The 24,538-nt window shown below is 36.1% G+C and overlaps 1 protein-coding gene across 1 annotated transcript in view; it reads left to right on the top strand.

The window, feature by feature from the left end:
• LOC132544559 (neuronal acetylcholine receptor subunit alpha-10-like) overlaps positions 1-24,538 on the top strand; it is a 201,414-nt gene that overhangs the window by 8,887 nt on the left and 167,989 nt on the right. The gene's annotated exons all lie outside the window — the stretch shown is intronic.

Genomic DNA, 24,538 nt, shown 5'->3' with positions numbered 1-24,538 from the left:
CCAAAGTTATGTGTCTATGGAAACAGATCATCTAATGTTATGTGTCTATGGAAACAGATCATCTAAAGTTATGTGTCTATGGAAACAGATCATCTAAAGTTATGTGTCTATGGAAACAGATCATTTAAAGATATATGTCTGTGGAAACAGGGCATCTAAAGTTATGTGTCTGTGGAAACAGGGCATCTAAAGTTATGTGTCTATGGAAACAGATCATCTAAAGTTATGTGTCTATGGAAACAGATTATTTAAAGTTATGTGTCTATGGAAACAGATCATCTAATGTTATGTGTCTATGGAAACAGATCATCTAAAGTTATGTGTCTATGGAAACAGGGCATCTAAAGTTATGTGTCTATGGAAACAGATCATCTAAAGTTATGTGTCTATGGAAACAGATCATCTAAAGTTATGTGTCTATGGAAACAGGGCATCTAAAATTATGTGTCTATGGAAACAGGACGGCCAAAATTATCTGTCTTGTCAAAAGTCATGTAAGCTAAACATGTTAATGAGAACGGAAACTTTGTCTCTATGGAAAAAGATCGGAAGTTAAACGTTAGTGAAGACAGGACATTCGATGTTTTGTCCACAGGTTGTGTACAACGGAATATAAAAAATATTTGCTTTCAATGGAATAGGACGTCAAAATGTGATTAACACGTAAGAGAACAAACATAACTATTTATATTTATCAGACCCTGTAGTTATACACACATATGTCTCTGTCAGAACCACGTGTCGACATTTAGTGATAAAAGAATTATGTTAAATATGACTGATGAGGGCGTGACTTGGTGGATAACTAACACCACCAATCACAAGCGAGAAAACCTCACAAGTTATAATGGTTATAGACCTCGTTTATCGCCAAGGAAAGAAATATTCAACATTGTGTGATAGCGCCACAGAACGAATTATAAAGTAACATTAATTTCTGCCAAGGACCGCTCCCTACTGAATCCTGTTGTCTGTACACTTACTTCAGCCCATAATCTGGTCTTCTGGGTAGTTTCAAAACTATTTGTGGAAAACGTCCATTTATATTACGGGTATATGACGTCACTTTCAACCGTTGTTTAAAAATTACACAATGGAATTAGCATTCCTCATTAATGAGACAAAGTATCAGAAATGTGTTATGTTATTCCCAAGCTAATGTAAACCACCATTTCCTGTTTTGTATGTGTTGAGATATCGTATATGTATGTGTAATGATATGACGACTTATCCAATGTTTGTGTTGAGATGGTGTGTATCTGTGTAATGATATGACGACTTATCCAATGTTTGTGTTGAGATGTTGTGTATCTGTGTAATGATATGACGACTTATCCAATGTTTGTGTTGAGATGTTGTGTATCTGTGTAATGATATGACGACTTATCCAATGTTTGTGTTGAGATGTTGTGTATCTGTGTAATGATATGACGACTTATCCAATGTTTGTGTTGTGATGTTGTGTATCTGTGTAATGATATGACGACTTATCCAATGTTTGTGTTGAGATGTTGTGTATCTGTGTAATGATATGACGACTTATCCAATGTTTGTGTTGAGATGTTGTGTATCTGTGTAATGATATGACGACTTATCCAATGTTTGTGTTGAGATGTTGTGTATCTGTGTAATGATATGACGACTTATCCAATGTTTGTGTTGAGATGTTGTGTATCTGTGTAATGATATGACGACTTATCCAATGTTTGTGTTGAGATGTTGTGTATCTGTGTAATGATATGACGACTTATCCAATGTTTGTGTTGAGATGTTATGTATCTGTGTAATGATATGACGACTTATCCAATGTTTGTGTTGAGATGTTGTGTATCTGTGTAATGATATGACGACTTATCCAATGTTTGTGTTGAGATGTTGTGTATCTGTGTAATGATATGACGACTTATCCAATGTTTGTGTTGAGATGGTGTGTATCTGTGTAATGATATGACGACTTATCCAATGTTTGTGTTGAGATGTTGTGTATCTGTGTAATGATATGACGACTTATCCAATGTTTGTGTTGAGATGGTGTGTATCTGTGTAATGATATGACGACTTATCCAATGTTTGTGTTGAGATGGTGTGTATCTGTGTAATGATATGACGACTTATCCAATGTTTGTGTTGAGGTGGTGTGTATCTGTATGATGTGACGACTTATCCAATGTTTGTGTTGAGATGTTGTGTATCTGTGTAATGATATGACGACTTATCCAATGTTTGTGTTGAGATGGTGTGTATCTGTGTAATGATATGACGACTTATCCAATGTTTGTGTTGAGATGGTGTGTATCTGTGTAATGATATGACGACTTATCCAATGTTTGTGTTGAGATGGTGTGTATCTGTGTAATGATATGACGACTTATCCAATGTTTGTGTTGAGATGGTGTGTATCTGTGTAATGATATGACGACTTATCCAATGTTTGTGTTGAGATGATATGTATCTGTGTAATGATATGACGACTTATCCAATGTTTGTGTTGAGATGTTGTGTATCTGTGTAATGATATGACGACTTATCCAATGTTTGTGTTGAGATGGTGTGTATCTGTGTAATGATATGACGACTTATCCAATGTTTGTGTTGAGATGTTGTGTATCTGTGTAATGATATGACGACTTATCCAATGTTTGTGTTGAGATGTTGTGTATCTGTGTAATGATATGACGACTTATGTTTGTGTTGATGGTGTGTATCTGTGTAATGATATGACGACTTATCCAATGTTTGTGTTGAGATGTTGTGTATCTGTGTAATGATATGACGACTTATCCAATGTTTGTGTTGAGATGTTGTGTATCTGTGTAATGATATGACGACTTATCCAATGTTTGTGTTGAGATGTTGTGTATCTGTGTAATGATATGACGACTTATCCAATGTTTGTGTTGAGATGTTGTGTATCTGTGTAATGATATGACGACTTATCCAATGTTTGTGTTGAGATGTTGTGTATCTGTGTAATGATATGACGACTTATCCAATGTTTGTGTTGAGATGGTGTGTATCTGTGTAATGATATGACGACTTATCCAATGTTTGTGTTGAGATGTTGTGTATCTGTGTAATGATATGACGACTTATCCAATGTTTGTGTTGAGATGTTGTGTATCTGTGTAATGATATGACGACTTATCCAATGTTTGTGTTGAGATGTTGTGTATCTGTGTAATGATATGACGACTTATCCAATGTTTGTGTTGAGATGTTGTGTATCTGTGTAATGATATGACGACTTATCCAATGTTTGTGTTGAGATGTTGTGTATCTGTGTAATGATATGACGACTTATCCAATGTTTGTGTTGAGATGTTGTGTATCTGTGTAATGATATGACGACTTATCCAATGTTTGTGTTGAGATGTTGTGTATCTGTGTAATGATATGACGACTTATCCAATGTTTGTGTTGAGATGTTGTGTATCTGTGTAATGATATGACGACTTATCCAATGTTTGTGTTGAGATGTTGTGTATCTGTGTAATGATATGACGACTTATCCAATGTTTGTGTTGAGATGTTGTGTATCTGTGTAATGATATGACGACTTATCCAATGTTTGTGTTGAGATGTTGTGTATCTGTGTAATGATATGACGACTTATCCAATGTTTGTGTTGAGATGTTGTGTATCTGTGTAATGATATGACGACTTATCCAATGTTTGTGTTGAGATGTTGTGTATCTGTGTAATGATATGACGACTTATCCAATGTTTGTGTTGAGATGTTGTGTATCTGTGTAATGATATGACGACTTATCCAATGTTTGTGTTGAGATGTTGTGTATCTGTGTAATGATATGACGACTTATCCAATGTTTGTGTTGAGATGTTGTGTATCTGTGTAATGATATGTTTGTGTTGACTGAATGATATGACGACTTATCCAATGTTTGTGTTGAGATGTTGTGTATCTGTGTAATGATATGACGACTTATCCAATGTTTGTGTTGAGATGTTGTGTATCTGTGTAATGATATGACGACTTATCCAATGTTTGTGTTGAGATGTTGTGTATCTGTGTAATGATATGACGACTTATCCAATGTTTGTGTTGAGATGTTGTGTATCTGTGTAATGATATGACGACTTATCCAATGTTTGTGTTGAGATGTTGTGTATCTGTGTAATGATATGACGACTTATCCAATGTTTGTGTTGAGATGGTGTGTATCTGTGTAATGATATGACGACTTATCCAATGTTTGTGTTGAGATGTTGTGTATCTGTGTAATGATATGACGACTTATCCAATGTTTGTGTTGAGATGTTGTGTATCTGTGTAATGATATGACGACTTATCCAATGTTTGTGTTGAGATGGTGTGTATCTGTGTAATGATATGACGACTTATCCAATGTTTGTGTTGAGATGGTGTGTATCTGTGTAATGATATGACGACTTATCCAATGTTTGTGTTGAGATGTTGTGTATCTGTGTAATGATATGACGACTTATCCAATGTTTGTGTTGAGATGTTGTGTATCTGTGTAATGATATGACGACTTATCCAATGTTTGTGTTGAGATGTTGTGTATCTGTGTAATGATATGACGACTTATCCAATGTTTGTGTTGAGGTGGTGTGTATCTGTGTAATGATATGACGACTTATCCAATGTTTGTGTTGAGATGGTGTGTATCTGTGTAATGATATGACGACTTATCCAATGTTTGTGTTGAGATGTTGTGTATCTGTGTAATGATATGACGACTTATCCAATGTTTGTGTTGAGATGTTGTGTATCTGTGTAATGATATGACGACTTATCCAATGTTTGTGTTGAGATGTTGTGTATCTGTGTAATGATATGACGACTTATCCAATGTTTGTGTTGAGATGTTGTGTATCTGTGTAATGATATGACGACTTATCCAATGTTTGTGTTGAGATGGTGTGTATCTGTGTAATGATATGACGACTTATCCAATGTTTGTGTTGAGATGTTGTGTATCTGTGTAATGATATGACGACTTATCCAATGTTTGTGTTGTATCTGTGTAATGATATGACGACTTATCCAATGTTTTTGTTGAGATGTTGTGTATCTGTGTAATGATATGACGACTTATCCAATGTTTGTGTTGAGATGTTGTGTATCTGTGTAATGATATGACGACTTATCCAATGTTTGTGTTGAGATGTTGTGTATCTGTGTAATGATATGACGACTTATCCAATGTTTGTGTTGAGATGTTGTGTATCTGTGTAATGATATGACGACTTATCCAATGTTTGTGTTGAGATGTTGTGTATCTGTGTAATGATATGACGACTTATCCAATGTTTGTGTTGAGATGTTGTGTATCTGTGTAATGATATGACGACTTATCCAATGTTTGTGTTGAGATGTTGTGTATCTGTGTAATGATATGACGACTTATCCAATGTTTGTGTTGAGATGTTGTGTATCTGTGTAATGATATGACGACTTATCCAATGTTTGTGTTGAGATGGTGTGTATCTGTGTAATGATATGACGACTTATCCAATGTTTGTGTTGAGATGTTGTGTATCTGTGTAATGATATGACGACTTATCCAATGTTTGTGTTGAGATGTTGTGTATCTGTGTAATGATATGACGACTTATCCAATGTTTGTGTTGAGATGTTGTGTATCTGTGTAATGATATGACGACTTATCCAATGTTTGTGTTGAGATGTTGTGTATCTGTGTAATGATATGACGACTTATCCAATGTTTGTGTTGAGATGGTGTGTATCTGTGTAATGATATGACGACTTATCCAATGTTTGTGTTGAGATGTTGTGTATCTGTGTAATGATATGACGACTTATCCAATGTTTGTGTTGAGATGTTGTGTATCTGTGTAATGATATGACGACTTATCCAATGTTTGTGTTGAGATGGTGTGTATCTGTGTAATGATATGACGACTTATCCAATGTTTGTGTTGAGATGTTGTGTATCTGTGTAATGATATGACGACTTATCCAATGTTTGTGTTGAGATGGTGTGTATCTGTGTAATGATATGACGACTTATCCAATGTTTGTGTTGAGATGTTGTGTATCTGTGTAATGATATGACGACTTATCCAATGTTTGTGTTGAGATGGTGTGTATCTGTGTAATGATATGACGACTTATCCAATGTTTGTGTTGAGATGGTGTGTATCTGTGTAATGATATGACGACTTATCCAATGTTTGTGTTGAGATGTTGTGTATCTGTGTAATGATATGACGACTTATCCAATGTTTGTGTTGAGATGTTGTGTATCTGTGTAATGATATGACGACTTATCCAATGTTTGTGTTGAGATGTTGTGTATCTGTGTAATGATATGACGACTTATCCAATGTTTGTGTTGAGATGTTGTGTATCTGTGTAATGATATGACGACTTATCCAATGTTTGTGTTGAGATGTTGTGTATCTGTGTAATGATATGACGACTTATCCAATGTTTGTGTTGAGATGTTGTGTATCTGTGTAATGATATGACGACTTATCCAATGTTTGTGTTGAGATGTTCTGTATCTGTGTAATGATATGACGACTTATCCAATGTTTGTGTTGAGATGGTGTGTATCTGTGTAATGATATGACGACTTATCCAATGTTTGTGTTGAGATGTTGTGTATCTGTGTAATGATATGACGACTTATCCAATGTTTGTGTTGAGATGTTGTGTATCTGTGTAATGATATGACGACTTATCCAATGTTTGTGTTGAGATGGTGTGTATCTGTGTAATGATATGACGACTTATCCAATGTTTGTGTTGAGATGTTGTGTATCTGTGTAATGATATGACGACTTATCCAATGTTTGTGTTGAGATGTTGTGTATCTGTGTAATGATATGACGACTTATCCAATGTTTGTGTTGAGATGGTGTGTATCTGTGTAATGATATGACGACTTATCCAATGTTTGTGTTGAGATGGTGTGTATCTGTGTAATGATATGACGACTTATCCAATGTTTGTGTTGAGATGTTGTGTATCTGTGTAATGATATGACGACTTATCCAATGTTTGTGTTGAGATGTTGTGTATCTGTGTAATGATATGACGACTTATCCAATGTTTGTGTTGAGATGGTGTGTATCTGTGTAATGATATGACGACTTATCCAATGTTTGTGTTGAGATGTTGTGTATCTGTGTAATGATATGACGACTTATCCAATGTTTGTGTTGAGATGTTGTGTATCTGTGTAATGATATGACGACTTATCCAATGTTTGTGTTGAGATGTTGTGTATCTGTGTAATGATATGACGACTTATCCAATGTTTGTGTTGAGATGTTGTGTATCTGTGTAATGATATGACGACTTATCCAATGTTTGTGTTGAGATGTTGTGTATCTGTGTAATGATATGACGACTTATCCAATGTTTGTGTTGAGATGTTGTGTATCTGTGTAATGATATGACGACTTATCCAATGTTTGTGTTGAGATGTTGTGTATCTGTGTAATGATATGACGACTTATCCAATGTTTGTGTTGAGATGGTGCGTATCTGTATGATAATACGTTTATCTAGCTCGTATTGTTGAGATGTCGGTTGACTTCAGCCCTTAAACTCCCCATTTCGTCTTTGTTTCCATGGTAGCGACACTTGAATTCCAGAACTACTACTCTACAGGGATTAATATGCGGCCAAACTTACGGCGTCAGGCGCGATAGAGCCATCAAAAACCGCCGTAACTATCTCCATAGTTACATAAATAAACACATTACTACCCAATACCACAGTACCGTTCTCGTCCTAACACAGTTATATAACCGTCACATCTATACCTCACTGCTTAATACCACAGTACCGTTCTCGTCCTAACACAGTTATATAACCGTCGCATCGATACCTCACTGCTTAATACCACAGTACCGTTCTCGTCCTTACAAGGTTATATAACCGTCACATCGATACCTCACTACTTAATACCACAGTACCGTTCTCGTCCTTACAGGATTACATAACCGTCACATCGATACCACACTACTTAATACCACAGTACCGTTCTCGTCCTTACAGGATTATATAACCGTCACATCTATACCTCACTACTTAATACCACAGTACCGTTCTCGTCCTTAAAGGGTTATATAACCGTCACATCGATACCTCACTACTTAATACCACAGTACCGTTCTCGTCCTTACAGGATTATATAACCGTCACATCGATACCTCACTACTTAATACCACAGTACCGTTCTCGTCCTTAAAGGATTATATAACCGTCACATCGATACCTCACTACTTAATACCACAGTACTGTTCTCGTCCTCACATTTCAACCAGTAAGTGTTTTTTTATGATAATTCTCTCCATACTCACACCTGAATTAGTATTGAATCAGTATTCCGAGTAATTTGAGATTTGAGAATGAGTCACATTACGCAGAATAAATGATTTTCCTCTACAAGATATCTCAATGATACATATATTTAGATATCTTTCGGAAGCTATACCTTGTCTTATTAACCCGCAAATGAACCATTACTTCTCCGGTGAAATTCGACTCGAACTTGGATTTCAAATTTATCTTGTGTTATCACACATACTTTAGTTGTGGTGTTCATTTATATTCTCACCGCCTAACCGCCTTACAAGCGAGATTGTGGGTCTTCTGTCTATGTAAGCGGAAATTCGGCGTATACTTCCCGCGGGAAGGGACACGTGTCCTAACACCGGACGTAAGATCTGACACGGAAACTCGTGACAACACGGAAATGATTTTGTATTTTATATGTTGTGCTTTCCCCTGTATTATCTAATTTTAATTCCGTATTATCTAATTTTAATTCTGTGTTATCTAATTTTATATTGTTTTCAATAACATTTGCTTTACCATATTTATTTTGCCTGTCTTACAAAATGTACATTTTAAGTTAATTGATAATACAAACCGAAGAAAAGTAAAATGCTTACAATTTTGATCTGGTTTATACAGTTTTAAAGCTACGACAACGCATCATTTCATGTCTAATGTCTTTCGAGTGTACCCTGAAATTGCCTAATGTGTAATTAAGAAAATTACATACATATTACTGAAAAAGTGATGATGAAATACTTATTTATTAATTCCACGCTGATGTTCGGTCTCCTTAATGTGATCCACGTGAGTTGGGTGGTCGACACCTCAGTAAAAGCACGTGCAGCAGCACATCAGTAACACATACATGCGTACTTTTGTGCATGTACGTAATATCAGACAGAAGTATTCTGCTTAAAAAACTAATAAAGAAAGACCTGATTCTGATTACCAATAAGAAATTCTTCAATAATGTACTTTAGTTAAAAATAGCAACACATTCTTTATGTGCCTTATAAAAGTACAATTACATGGATATAACATCATTGTGTTTGAACTACAACAAAAGAAAAAGTAGTGTGTCTTTACAAAAGGATAAATAACTATGTAGTTAAAACATGCCGGCGTAATCACTGAACTTCACCGAGTATCTTAACCGGAACAAAGATTGTGTACCGAAACCACCAGGCAAGTGCAACCCTTTTTCATATATTACAAGGTGTAACCCATGTGTCTGAACCACAAGTTCTAACCCATGTATCTCAACCACAAGTTCTAACTCGTGTATCTCAACCACAAGTTCTAACCCGTGTATCTAAACCACAAGCTCTAGCCCGTGTATCTGAACCACAAGTTCTAATCCGTTTACTTGACAAAAGTTTAACCCGTGTATCTGAACCACAAGTTCTAACCCGTGAATCTGAAACCACAAGTTCTAGCCCGTGAATCTGAAACCACAAGTTCTAACCCGTGTATCTGAACCACAAGTTCTAACCCGTGAATCTGAAACCACAAGTTCTAGTCCGTGTATCTGAACCACAAGTTCTAACCCGTGTATCTGAACCTCAAGTTCTAACCCGTGTATCTGACAAAAGTTCTAACCCGTGTATCTGAACCACAAGTTCTAACCCGTGCATCTGAAACCACAAGTTCTAACCTGTGTATCTGACACAGGTTCTAACCCGTGAATCTGAAACCACAAGTTCTAGCCTGTGTGTCTGACAACACAAGTTCTAACTCGTGTATCTGACACAAGTTCTAACCCGTGAATCTGAAACCACAAGTTCTAACCTGTGTATCTGACACAAGTTCTTACCCGTTAACCCGTGTATCTGACACAAGTTCTAACCCGTGTATCTGAACCACAAGTTCTAACCCGTGTATCTCAACCACAAGTTCTAACCAGTGTATCTGAAACACAAGTTCTAACCAGTGTATCTGAACCACAAGTTTTAGCCCGTGTGTCTGAACCACAAGTTTTAGCCCGTGTGTCTGAACCACAAGTTCTAACTCGTGTATCTGACACAATTTCTAGTCCGTGTATCTGATCCACAAGTTCTAACCGGTGTATCTGAACCACAAGCTCTAACCCGTGTATCTGAACCACAAGTTCTAACCCGTGTATCTCAACCACAAGTTCTAACCAGTGTATCTGAACCACAAGTTCTAGCCCGTGTATCTGAACCACAAGTTTTAGCCCGTGTGTCTGAACCACAAGTTCTAACCCGTGTATCTCAACCACAAGTTCTAACCAGTGTATCTGAACCACAAGTTTTAGCCCGTGTGTCTGAACCACAAGTTCTAACTCGTGTATCTGAATCACAAGTTCTAACCCGTGTATCTAAACCACAAGTTCTAGCCCGTGTATCTGAACCACAAGTTCTAACCCGTGTATCTAAACCACAAGTTCTAGCCCGTGTATCTAAACCACAAGTTCTAACCCGTGTATCTGAACCACAAGTTCTAGCCCGTGTATCTGACAAAAGTTCTAACCCGTGTATCTGAACCACAAGTTCTAACCCGTGTATCTGAACCACAAGTTCTAACCCGTCTACCTAAACCACAAGTTCTAACCCGTGTATCTGAACCACAATTTCTAGCCCGTGTATCTGAACCACAAGTTCTAACCCGTTTATCTAAACCACAAACTGGAGCCCGTATTTCTAAACATCAAATTGTTGCCATGTATCAAATTATGAGGTGTTGCCCGTGTATCTAAACCATAAGTTTTTGACCGTGTATCTAAACCACAAGTTGTTACATGTGAATCTAAGCTAGAAGGTGTTAATCTTGTATCTAAACCAGAAGGTTCAAAGCGTGTACTGAAAGCCTGGCAGGCTAGCTTAAACCAGGAGTGACTGTATAGAAGGGCCACTATCCTATGATGCATGTTTTATAATTTTGCGAACAAATTAATGCCGCGTTCCAGTTATGTTTTGAATCACGAGAAGCAAAGTGAACATTTACGAGGCAATACATTTCATGTATATTTGTAAATGAACATCGATACCTTCAGCTTTAAATCATTGCTTTATGGCAACCAGAGGAAGTTAGCGCTATTACTATGCAGATATGTTGAGGAGTTTCTTAAGGAGTCGACAACCATGAATACCAACGTCTTTTCTGAGAGGCAGCTATAACTTAATAGGCCCCAACGATTGTAAGAGCGTCGAGGTTGTTTTCAATATTCAGAGGAATCGCAGTGAAAAATAATTGTTTTTGATATTCAGATGAATCGTATTTAAAAATAATGAATAAATTATTAAAACAAAAATTGGCATTAAAACCTGACGAATGTGTTATTAATCTGACACTTAAACAGACGTCCCGCACAAGTCGGCAAATTTTCTACCTATTTAGAACTCTATCTAATGAGTTTTAAAACTATCGTCAACATCAAGACATATTTCCTACGATCAGTTGGTAAAATTGGTGGAAATACTGCCTGCCAATATACAAGTTAAGTCTAAATATATGTAAAGAAGATTGAGGAATCCGGAATCTAGTCACTCATTCGGCCATAGATTTACTGCAATATAATGGGTAAATACACAGGTCTGTACACTGATCACCTTTTTACTGGTATTGAAATTCCATTGCTGTTGTTTTGCCTTATTTCTCGTTGATTTTAAAATATGAGCAAATATTTCACACTGTTCGATTTATTAGAAGCCACCTGTTGTTGCTCAATCATGTTTGAAATAATGATATCGTATGTATGTAAACATGGCGAATTTGGGCGTATTTCTATAATAACATACGTAGATCCTTTTGTGATTTTTTTCTATAAAAACATCATATGAGATCCTAACTTGTACAGAAAATGCCTTGAAGCGATGTTAATAATTTACCATATTTCCTGAAATATTGACCTGTAACCAGACATACAAATATGTACCCAAAATGTACACTATCTTTAACTACCATGTCGATCTAACCACGTGACTGAATGTTGTACTATTCTAAACGTTATCCGTTCCGGATGAGCTTCGGTTTCTGGTACATCTGTCCGAGGTAGCCCGGAACTGACACGAAAGACAGCTGCTGTGCGGATACCGGATAAGGAAAACGATCCAATTCCGTCACAACTGTTATCGTTCAAATTGGCGTTAAGTAGATACAATGGTTCAATTTCAGGGATCGGAAGTAATCATCTCACCGCTTGTCAGACCCCAGCCAACTCTGACAGCGGAAGGGACGTAAAACAACACGGTTACCGGTTTTTTGTTTACCTACATCTGTTTGGGTTGAGGTTCTGTCTTGTTTGCTTCTCATTTCCAAGTCTATGTGGACCTCTGCCGTAGAGGATTTAACAGCGAATTCTCAGGAACATGACGGATAGTTCAGGGATTGGCATAGATTGAATACAGATTCACATATTTACTTAATTTGTACCAAATTGGCTACATGTTTTACATTATTCGGAATATCGGAATAAAACTTTCAAGCCAAATTTTTGCGAACATACCAAGTGTTTGCTGGTTATAATCAAGATCGGAAATAGATCTAGTTTGTACCAGAACCTAAGGGCAACAACTCCACTGAATTCTTGATTCCAACGAATTCCTTAGAAATGAATGGACTCAGTAAGTGTACCGAAATCAGGGTTGACTATCGGTGATTCAGTATCTGAATATCTGAGCTGCGTCAAGGATCAGAGTTTCATCCTCCGTTTTAATCTACAATAGTTGCTCGTATATTGGGAAACTTTTTAAATATATCATATATCTTATGTACTGCCAGATATGAGGCTTGTGTTTGATACAACCTCTCTAAGAAACGATATTTTTCGCACAAAACAGCAGTAGCCCTCTGTTTATGTATGATACACACTGAACATTTTTGTGCAACAGGTTTTGATCAAGCTTCTGTTGATCAGTCGGTGGTTTGTAGCTTCAATTCATTTTTCAACACTACTTTGAGTTTATATAAGCTAGAGTGCCAATAGCTAGTCTATGATTTGTCACGTAGAGTTATCCATTAAGTGGTTAAATGACTTTTTAAAATAAATACCAAAACTATTTCCCTGCATGGGTAATAATTATAGATCTGGTTGTAAACGGCTTTATCAGAACAAAAACAAGATTTCGGTATCTAGAATGATATTGACCTTCCAGTTATGACCTTATCTGATGGATGACCAGTCGGTAATTGCTGTTTAAAAGACGTAAAAATAACTTGTAAATTAAATATAATATAAAATATATAAATATATATATAAAAAATATAAAATAATATAAAAATAAATATAAAAAAAAATAAAAATAAAAAATATAGATATCACGTAATTTTGTTATCATTTGCTATGATCATCTTATCTCTACTAGTACTTGTCTCGTGACGGAGTTTTTGGATGCTTTCATTGGATTTTACACATCATGGTCACCTACTTTAAATTAACCAGTACAGCTGGACATGGACGGGGAAAAGCGACATGTCCCAGTGACACTGACCGGTACGACTGGACATAGATAGATGAGGTGTACAAGTTAGCACATGGCCCTACCAGGTGTGGCGTAACAGCTCACTGTCCGCTACAGCTGATTGTCTCCAGGGATTCCCGGCGATTAACATAAAACAATACAGAAAGCAATGTTGTCACTAGTCTAAAAGACCAGTCATTTACTGGTGAATTAAGAAGATGAATCGACGAACGAAAACTGCATAATGGAACCCTGTTTTTCCAGCACTGGTGTCGGTCTGTCTTTCTTGGTGAAAAAAATATAGTGCATAAAAATACACTGTAATGGATAATGTGTGAGGTCAAAATTTTTCGAACATGTCTTTGGTCAGTCGTTCAAATTCAAAATTTTCCGAACATGTCTTTGGTCAGTCGTTCAAATTCAAAATTTTCCGAACATGTCTTTGGTCAGTCGTTCAAATTCAAAATTTTAAATTCAAATTTAGAAGGGTAAGATTCTGGTTCATCGACGACGCAAATCAGATCAAATGATAAATGCGCACAGAATGGAAAAATTCAAAGAAGAGGGTTTTGATAATTACTCTTTCGCTCTATGTAGTTCTTTCAAATCCACATCAACTCATTATTTTCCGAGTAATCAGTATCACAATAAGGTTGTAACCCTGATTGTATAGCACCAAGAATGATAGAAAAGAATCCTTGATAAAATCTTTCAATTAATTGTAGAACTCAGTTATATAAAAATTCATTTTTTTTAATTCCTCAGTACGATAATGGAACGCTTTACCTGAAAACATTCGACATTCGTGAAAATCTATCTTTCAGTATTTTTTTTTGTAAAAACGAAAAGGGGTTAGTCCCTTATTACCTTTACATTGGTAGCAGACCAGTTCAAATATTACACGCACGATTACGCCTTAAATGTAGTAATTAAAAACAACATCTTTATATTAGAAATCTAGAGGAAGGTCCACTATGTAGTTACGGGTTCGTTGTAGTTTCCATTTCTTATCATCACGTAGTAATTATACCGCAATCAGACAAAATACATTACTGCAACTAGATATAGATCTTATTGCAGCAAATCTTCTATGGGGAAATGATAGTTACTCTCTGAAGCAAATCTTCTATCAGGAAATGATAGTTACTCTCTGAAGCAAATCTTCTATCAGGAAATGATAGTTTCTCTCTGAAGCAAATCTTCTATCAGGAAATGATAGTTACTCTCTGAAGCAAATCTTCTATGGGGAAATGATAGTTACTCTTTGAAGCAAATCTTCTATGGGAAAATTAGTTACTCTCTGAAGCAAAGCTTCTATGGAGAAATGATAGTTACTCTCTTAAGCAAATCTTCTATGGGAAATGATAGTTACTCTCTGAAGCAAATCTTCTATGGGGAAATGATAGTTACTCTCTGAAGCAAATCTTTCATGATGAAATGATAGTTATTGTCAGAAGCAAATCTATGGAGAAATGATAGTTACTTTCTGAAGCAAGTCTTCTTATAGGGAAATGATAGTTACTATAGACAAAAAATGAAGAACTTTTCTTCTTAATTGTTCAAAAGTTATATCAAATAAAGTAAGCGTTTTGATAAACATAGTCTTATACTTTTTGTAGTCAGTATTTAGTTGTGTGGAAGCTATTGTTATGACAGCCATTATTTGATACACGTTACTCAATACCATAGCATATTGTAATTTGTACTTGACCACAAGTATCGCTTACGGCGACATACACTTTGTATATTAAATGTATTCTATAATCTATCCTATTCACCACATGATTTATGTCGAATTGTTATTCGCAATATGATGTATGCAAGGTGATCCAAGACCCGGAAGTCCATTTGCTATTAAGCTCGTAACTTGTTTTCCTATCCCAAAATGCAAAATTATGTCTGTTTATTTTGTTGTTATATTAAATAAAGTAATATCTAAACCAAATCTTTGGCTGAAGAACTCGAAGGAATCAGCAATAAAGCTTTTATACATTTTGTATATATTTCTTGTGAAATTTACGAAACCAATACAAACGAAAGAGGTCCGTTCCTTTTCATTAATAGGACATCTAAATGGTTGCAATACTGAAGCGTTGTTAACCAGTATTTCTTCTTTTGAAATATTCGATTATGTGAAGGTTTCTTGTTGCAGACAGAAAATGTAATAATGCCTGTAGAATTTGATGTCTAACCTACAATCACAATACCATACCTACGTTATGTGTCATGTAAATTGTGAATTGTAGATTTAACATCAGGATCAAGGAATAAATACTTGTGATTTGTTTTCATTTTAAACGATTAGATACTATATAGTGGTGGACCAAATGAATTTGATCGTCTCTAGATGAAGATCCAATGCAGCCTATTCTCGTTTTACTCTCTGTCTGACATAGATTTTTCACGGAATCCATAAGAATCATGAAATCTACACTCCATTTAATGAATGGAAATTCACGATAAGAAAAACTCTTGAAGCTTAACGTTTTGAATAATGACTAAACCACTACATGTGCAAGCTCAGCTGGACCTTAGTTAGAGGAGAAATAGAACACGATGATGGAACAGTAGCGCCTAGGTCATCTACACTCAGTTGTTGTAGCGTTTGTTTGTATTTGAAAAAGTTTAAACGAAATGGGTTTGAAGTGACTGAGGCAAATGACAGGGTTATTTCTGTGCTGGAAGTATGTTGGGATGTTATACAAATTCCATGTTGTGCTGTAGACTGGCAGCAAATTTCATGTTAGTTTTACAATTTAATTCTTCAGGTGATTAGGCAGGCCAAATGGTATTTTTGCTATTTATTTTACAATGATGTTACTAGGTATTTAGCCAGAGGGGTGGTACTGTGGCAGAAACACAGCAGGTGGACATACCGCCTGCGCCACTCGACCAAACCCTCCCATCAAGGTATTACTTACTGAAAATATATATTGTTAGTGTCAAAGTGCTAAAATGTCTTATTTAAAGAATATATTTTCAGCTACCGTTTTACATGTAATTGACTTAAAATCCTCTCTAATTCTCATTATCATTTTACCCGATAGTCTTTAGCACGTCTAATGATATGTCGTTATGAATGAAGGTCTATCACACACTGAGCTGGAATTCCGCGCGTATTAAAATACCTCCGTCAGATGAAGAGCGTTTGAAATACAAAAGTATAGTCCTTATGCCAAACATTGTCAAACTTGTTGCAGTGGTATCAAAACGACTTAAGTAAAGTGCTGTGTTGGAGGGTTTTACAGCGACAAAATGACTGTTTTTGTTATTTTTTATCTGTAAACTTTGGAATAGATAAATTCAATGAAGAATCGTTGTTAATAAAGAATTACTCAAGCTCGATGGCAGTTATCCCCCGAAAACCTCAAAAAAGTGTTAATCCTTAAATAATTTTTTACTGTGTAAAATAACATGAAAATGAAGTTGCCAGAGATTCTGTATACTATTTATTTTAACATGAACCGTTTACATAAAAGAATATCATAGACAAGGTGATGATCCAACGCAGAAATAGAACATGCGGGTGTTTATCAAATTCATCCGCACTCCTAGTAAAATTAGTTACCGATACTTGAAACCTTCATACAAGTTAAGAAATACTGAATAGGATTGTGTTGAATCCTTGTACAACTTCAAAGTTAGGACGCTCGGGCCTTGTCGGTGATTTACAGTGTAGATATGGGATTTATATTCTGGCACAAGCTGTGCCGTGATATACACCTGGGCTTGCACTGAAACGCAATTCTGACATAGCTACCGTCAATATCTTAGAGTGTGTTTTACCTGATCCTCAACTCAAACGTACACAATGAAATTAAACCTGACTTTAAACCCGCTAAATGTACACTGTATTTTTACCCGAATCTTAGCCTACAACACATATACAATGGATATTTCACCCTAACATAAGCCAACTATTTTATACAATTTTACTGTCGCCCCGCTGAAGAAACGAGACAAAGCCCTCACTGTGATAGTACACTATGGATTACACACAAAATGGAACAATTCCTCACCACATACTATTACAAACACAATCCAAGATTAACGAAGAAAACACGAAATAAACCGGAATAGCCGGGAATCGAACCCCTGACGGCTAGGTGAAAGGCGAGTGCTTTACCACTGGGCTATCCAGGCTAGCCTAGCTACTAGGAAGTTTACAGAAATATGATTGTAGACAGACAAATACTGTAAGTATAAATAAGTCACATAATTTGATTCAGGTTCCTACTCAAAATCTCCCGTTGGATCTGATAAAAGTAACCCAAGTCTAAATATATCATAATTTCCCCTAACTTTCATGCCAAGTAACAACATATTTAGATTTATAGGGATTTCTAAATGAAAAAAAAATTAGATTTGGAACTTTTCTCCGCGAGTATTAATGTATGATGGACATTCAAAGAGAAGAAGTGATTAGCGTTCCCACAGTTAAATCTACATTTGAGACGGAGAGAATCTTGAGTTAACACGGAATTGATCATTCTTTAGTGTAATGTCGTTGTCCGATATCTATTTCGGTAAATATGTATTTACATTTTGCCCAGTTCCTCTAAGCTACATTGCCGTATAAAGACATTGTTGGCCCAGTATATATAGGACAAGCACAATGGGATTAAAATGGACAAAGTAGGGAAATGTATCTAAGCTTATAGCTGTAACTGAAACGCTTTCAAATAAACGTCCTACCACATTGTCTTCCCTCTAGCTCCTGAAAATCAATAAAATTACTTTAGCGTTTCTGGAATCTTGTAATTCAATAGAATACGTAATATATAATTTGATTATGATTATATCAGAGATATTGTATCAGAGATGAGAGGTCTGTAACTGTTATAAACGACGCAGATTCCGGCTGTCGCGCGGGTAAAGTATCGGTACCGGAAACGTATAACCGGAAGTGTGAGGAATGCATGTTTTGATTCCGATAATCAAACAATTATCTACACAGTCAGTTGACAGCAACATCGACTCGCGACATCACGCGACGAGCCTGTTCTAATCACACGTGAAGTTGACACTCTATTTTAAGTATTTTACATCTGTGGGAATACTACTTTCCTCGTTTTGTTTACACTGTATATAATGCCACGGTAACCACTGCAGAGCTGGGGATAAATCTGCTCCCTCGACACCTATCTTATCTATTTTATGAGAAGTTTTGTTGTGATTACATTGCAGTATTATTGAAGAAGAAGATAGAAAATAGTTCTAACGTGCTGCAATCTCGTTAGATTTTATTAAGGTCCTGAATCAGAGATCTGATACAGCGTTACTAAATATAAATCTGGAATTACTCCCGATTTTCATTTAAACCACATGTTTCTCCAATAGAAATCATATATCCATTAGAGATGTAATTTGAAAGGTAAAATAAAGAAGCCACCTTCCAGAGCACGTCAGATGTTGAGATTACTAAACACCCTTAACATTTAAACATCGTCGATCCATGAGTTAATGTTCCTGACAGCACCTCACGTTATCCAACAGAACTAAATGATACCCGACACAATAGTATATTACTCGACACATAAAAATGAAAACCAACAAAACTGAATGTTACCCAACACTTGAGTTTTGTTATTATCTGTCCACCGTGCTTCGAAGTGCATTTCCAACGATGCAACGCGTGTTTAGCAATATGTTCAAGTAGTTTCTCCATTCTAAATACACATCGATACACAAACAAAAAAATAAATAACGACTCTGTTGTTCATGTTTAATAGCAGCTGATTTTGATAAAACATATATAAATACTTTCTATACATCGTCAGAACAGCGACATCATATTATATCGATATGTTGATAGAATGGTCTAAAGAATAAAGGATTGAACCGATGTTTATACTGCCGTTTTGTAAATACATATATATATATATCTTGTAACATTACATCTAGATGTCTTAATGTCTCTTTACATATATAGACGATATGAAATTTATTCATGTATCCAAACATTACTAATTTACAACTGATATAAGTAATAGTTACCGGATATAACCCGACACGGCTAAATGTTACCCGGCAAAACTGAATTTAACCCGACAACTTAAAGTTACCCAACAAAACTGAATGTAAAACACGAGCTTTGTATGTTTAGAATACTTTGTATATATGTAGATCATGTATCTGCTCCTTCTCCATACAAGCGAAACAGGTGATACACTGTCCACATGCCTTAACTCACAACTTGTCAATGTCTATCACTTCCCAACACAACTGAATATTACTCAACACAACTGAACGAAACCAGACAAAAATGAATGTAACCCGACGAAACTGGTTGTTGTGCGACACATAGCAATGTACTCTAGAACAATTCCACGGCAATTTCAAGTAATCGAAAACTGTGATTCTCATTTCCGAACCCTATCGATGTACCCATAATATATTTTCATTGCGGTTTAAAGCCGTCTTTCCCTACTGTAGTACTTGCTTCCAGTATCGGACAATATCATTGCCGAGACTTCAAGGAATCGACGTTAAATGACATCGATAAAATCACTGCGTACGATTGCACTCTCTCTCTCTCTCTATCTATATTTTTGTAAATGTTTATATAGATATATGTCCCGTTCCATCTGACTAAGTGTGATTAGTATTGCACATGTATAAACACCCGTTTTTCCTGTATTCGTGTCCTATAAATATCATTATTTCCGAAACTTCTGAGTGCAATACAAGTAATGGCTGAGCTTATCTGATTCGACATGTGTATACCAATATATAACCAGATGTGAGATTTCTACAGACCATGTTCTTTCCTACGTCACTGTTGTGCAACGTCAATATCATAGATGTGTTTGGTTCAATGTATAAAGACATTCATCAGGCCCAATCACATGTTATCGTCTTGGTGCCTATCTTTTAATGGCATCGAAGGTGTTTAAATGTGGGTTCAGGAATTTTAATTGATTGTAAATGTCTACGTTATCTTGTAATGTATACCTAGGTGTCATTTATGATCATGTTCTCACGTCAAACGACAACGAAGAATGAGTGTCAGAATGGGATTCACACGGACACTTCGGCGGATCCCGGGAGGAGGGAGAAGGGAGCACTGCCCGGTCATTCTCTAACATGGAAACGGGGTAGTTATTGTTTCAATCACATCGGCCAGGATAATATTCTGGATATCATAAGTTTACGGTGACATGTTTTACTTATGTCCACTTGTACAGTATGTGGCCTTGTACAAAGCTTATGAGAGTGAAATTTGTGATGATTTACTCTAACTTGTATTGAGTAGTGTGACTGGTACGTACAAGCGTACCATACAACATACTCGTGTTAACGCTTTATCAGCAAGTCTGTGTGTCTTTTTACATCGATCTGGTGTCAATGAATTTTGACTATTGTCTGATGTGCTATTTAAACACAGTGATGTGGTGTCAAAGCACATGTACACGCACCTACACAAGACTGATAGCCAGTCCCTGTAAGCACCGCGTCGATGTGATTTCAATCTCGAAATAAACTAGTGTGAATGTAAATTTCACTTTAACAGCAATGTCATGTCAATTTCAATCCGCTTAACTCCTTGATTTGTGTCAATTTCAATACACATCATTGCAGATTGCACATGTACACCGATCTGGTGTCATACATACAAGTACCCTTTGTGAACAGAAACTCGTTGTGTGAATTGAATAATGCAAACAATTCGACAGGCTGGTTTTGATTGGAATTATACACAAATGAATAAACACTTTTCAGTTCAATTAAATGTTACTTTTTAGAGCACATTTACCAATTTCCGTCATAAACCCTTGACCGACGTTTCAAGCAATGGGAATAAAGCGTGTGCGTGTCCTGTTGGCGCTAATCTTCCTCTTTCGGCCATCTACACGACTCTGTATTCAATGGCCATTTTATTGTGATAAACAATCAATTCGGTCTGAGCTGAAATTAAAAACAATATTAAAAGACTCATTGAATTTCAGGAATCAGGAAGATAGAGTGCGTTATGAAGTTTTATTTCCAAATGTAAATGTCCCATAATAAAACATCTGTAGTTAAGCTGGTGAATGAAAGAAAAATTTTTCTCATGATACATCTTTTAACGTCAAACATTTTATTATTGAAGACAGGTGGTAGGTGACGCAAAGGTAATACATTTCACCTAAGACCGGAGTTCGATTCCTCTATCGAACGTGAGAAGGTATGGAGTCCCCTGTCCGATCACCTTCGTTTTCCCCGGGTGATCTCGTTTCCTTCTACTGTAAGGCCTTTCCCACATTTCAATCCGGGCTAACAAGAGTGATGAACATAAACACAAACTTTAAGCTCGTTTCGCAATTGCTGTAAAGTAATCATAATTTATGATTGAATTCACAGATATCTACGAAAAAAATCATGATTTGTATTACATTTCACTTATGAAAACAGTGTTTCTGAGTCATCAATATTTACCATGAAAGAAGATACAAGTATCAATTTTATTCTAGTTACACTTTCTACCATTTAAAAAATTGATCTGAAAAATCTGTTTTTCGGAGTTTTCGGCTTTATATCTATACAGTCAAAAGCCCGAAAAATGTACTAGACATTTCACATGAATACTGTACATGATATCAGCTCAACGCCCGTAAGTCTCCACTCCAACGTTTATTGGGATTTTATTGTCATTGGAACATATACTACTTATATCACGTGATCTCAGTAACAGCAACCGGAAGTCAGTCATCCGAAAGGTACCATAATATACATAGTTTCACCATTGTTTTGTTTTTAAATAATGATCGGACATTTAGCTGACGGGATTTTCCTGGTCCACTCAAAGGAGACGGATTGCCTTTTCCAGGATCAGACGAGATATGGTAACTACTATATTACCATTCACGACACGGTTACTTTACAAATCATACTGGATTTTAAAGTTTACGAGATCTAGTTGATGGAATCTGTTGGGTTTGCCCTATCAGCCAAAACCTCGCGAGATTTTGGCATTAGGTTTTATTGCGTGAAATGCAATATGCTCATGTCTGTAACTATCTATCAGGGAGAGACTTATAGCGCAGCGAGTCTACTCATCGTTCTACTGACAGCTGTCTACCTCCCAACAAATCTATACTATTCATTCTATCGATATGTAACCATTTTACTCACAAGACGCAAAAAACGTCTTTTGAAGATTTTCATACAAATGAAGGTATTGATTGAAGCAGAATGTCGTCCCGTTTCATTGTCATGGAAAACTAATACGGGATGGCCCGGTACTGTGTATTATGCTTTTACAGTGTAAATCACACCAACCATTGGTATCAACGGTGTATACCATTAATAACGTTGATGGCTTGTTTGATGGTTTAATGTCTCGTCAACAGCCAGGACCATTTTAGTTTGTGGCTACCTCATTGAACATCATACGGAATCCCCGTCGCATGTCACCAAAAGCAATTGGGGTTAAGTGTCTTGCCCATGGACACATCAGCGGCAGCAGAGAAAGTCTCTTTCTAAGCTTCCGGTGAAACACATATCGCCACCGATACGATTATCATTAACACTACTCAAAACATTAGTAGCAATAATGTTAACTCTAGTAACATTTCCAATAACGGTAACATTCTCAACAACACTAGCAACAACATTAAAACTGTTAACAACGGTAACACTAGCAACAATGAAAAACACTCAGCAACAACGGTGAAACTGTTAACAACGGTAACACTAGCAACAATGATAACACTCAAATAACGGTAACACTAGCTGTTAACAACGGTAACACTAGCAACAATGATAACACTCATAATAACGGTAACATTCTCAACAACACTAGCAACAACGGTGAAACTGTTAACAACGGTAACACTAGCAACAATGATAACACTCATAATAACGGTAACATTCTCAACAACACTAGCAACAACGGTGAAACTGTTAACAACGGTAACACTAGCAACAATGATAACACTCATAATAACGGTAACATTCTCAACAACACTAGCAACAACATTAAAACTGTTAACAACGGTAACACTAGCAACAATGATAACACTCATAATAACGGTAACATTCTCAACAACACTAGCAACAACGGTGAAACTGTTAACAACGGTAACACTAGCAACAATGATAACACTCATAATAACGGTAACATTCTCAACAACACTAGCAACAACGGTGAAACTGTTAACAACGGTAACACTAGCAACAATGATAACACTCATAATAACGGTAACATTCTTACGATTTTCAGTATAAAGAACTGGTCTTTTCCTTACTAATACAGTCTCTCTCTAATACAGCCACAGCTTTGTTTAACAACTCTCACGCATCATTACACCTAGATGAGTTTTCAAGACGCGACTAATTTCTACTATCTTTTTTTGTTGATAATGTCACACGTACAGTGTTCATATCACGATATTAGATATATTTATATAGGTTGTTTCTCGATTAAAGCCATGATCAATTTAAGCATGAGAATCAGGAAAACTGATTATTTAAGCTATACATAAAAGATCTGTTTGTCCCTTAGTAATGAAATTGATTTTACTGAAAAGAGTGAGGGAGAAGGGATAAAAATAAACAATGCTTTATTGTCGAGGAAACCCTGACATTCCTTGTTGGTACCTCTATATAAAAGTAAAAAATCTATCTTCATACTATGACATTCACACCGTATGTGCTGACAATGACGTCATCACATACACAATGACTGTAACGACAATAACGTGCAGCTATACATGAAATACATTAGTATTGCTTCAATTCACCTACAATTTATAACAGTTTAATACAGTAAATGACATGCTTCTGAAATGAAAATGAAATGTGCGACATTCACAAAAAGTAAATACATTTCGGT

The sequence above is a fragment of the Ylistrum balloti genome, unplaced genomic scaffold (genome assembly GCF_031769215.1).
Source record: "Ylistrum balloti isolate Yb309-2 unplaced genomic scaffold, AGI_CSIRO_Ybal_v1 Utg369802, whole genome shotgun sequence".
Classification (NCBI taxonomy): Eukaryota; Metazoa; Mollusca; class Bivalvia; order Pectinida; family Pectinidae; genus Ylistrum; species Ylistrum balloti.
The sequence above is the reverse complement of the archived record's forward strand: the minus strand, read 5'-3'. Positions and strand labels throughout refer to the sequence as shown.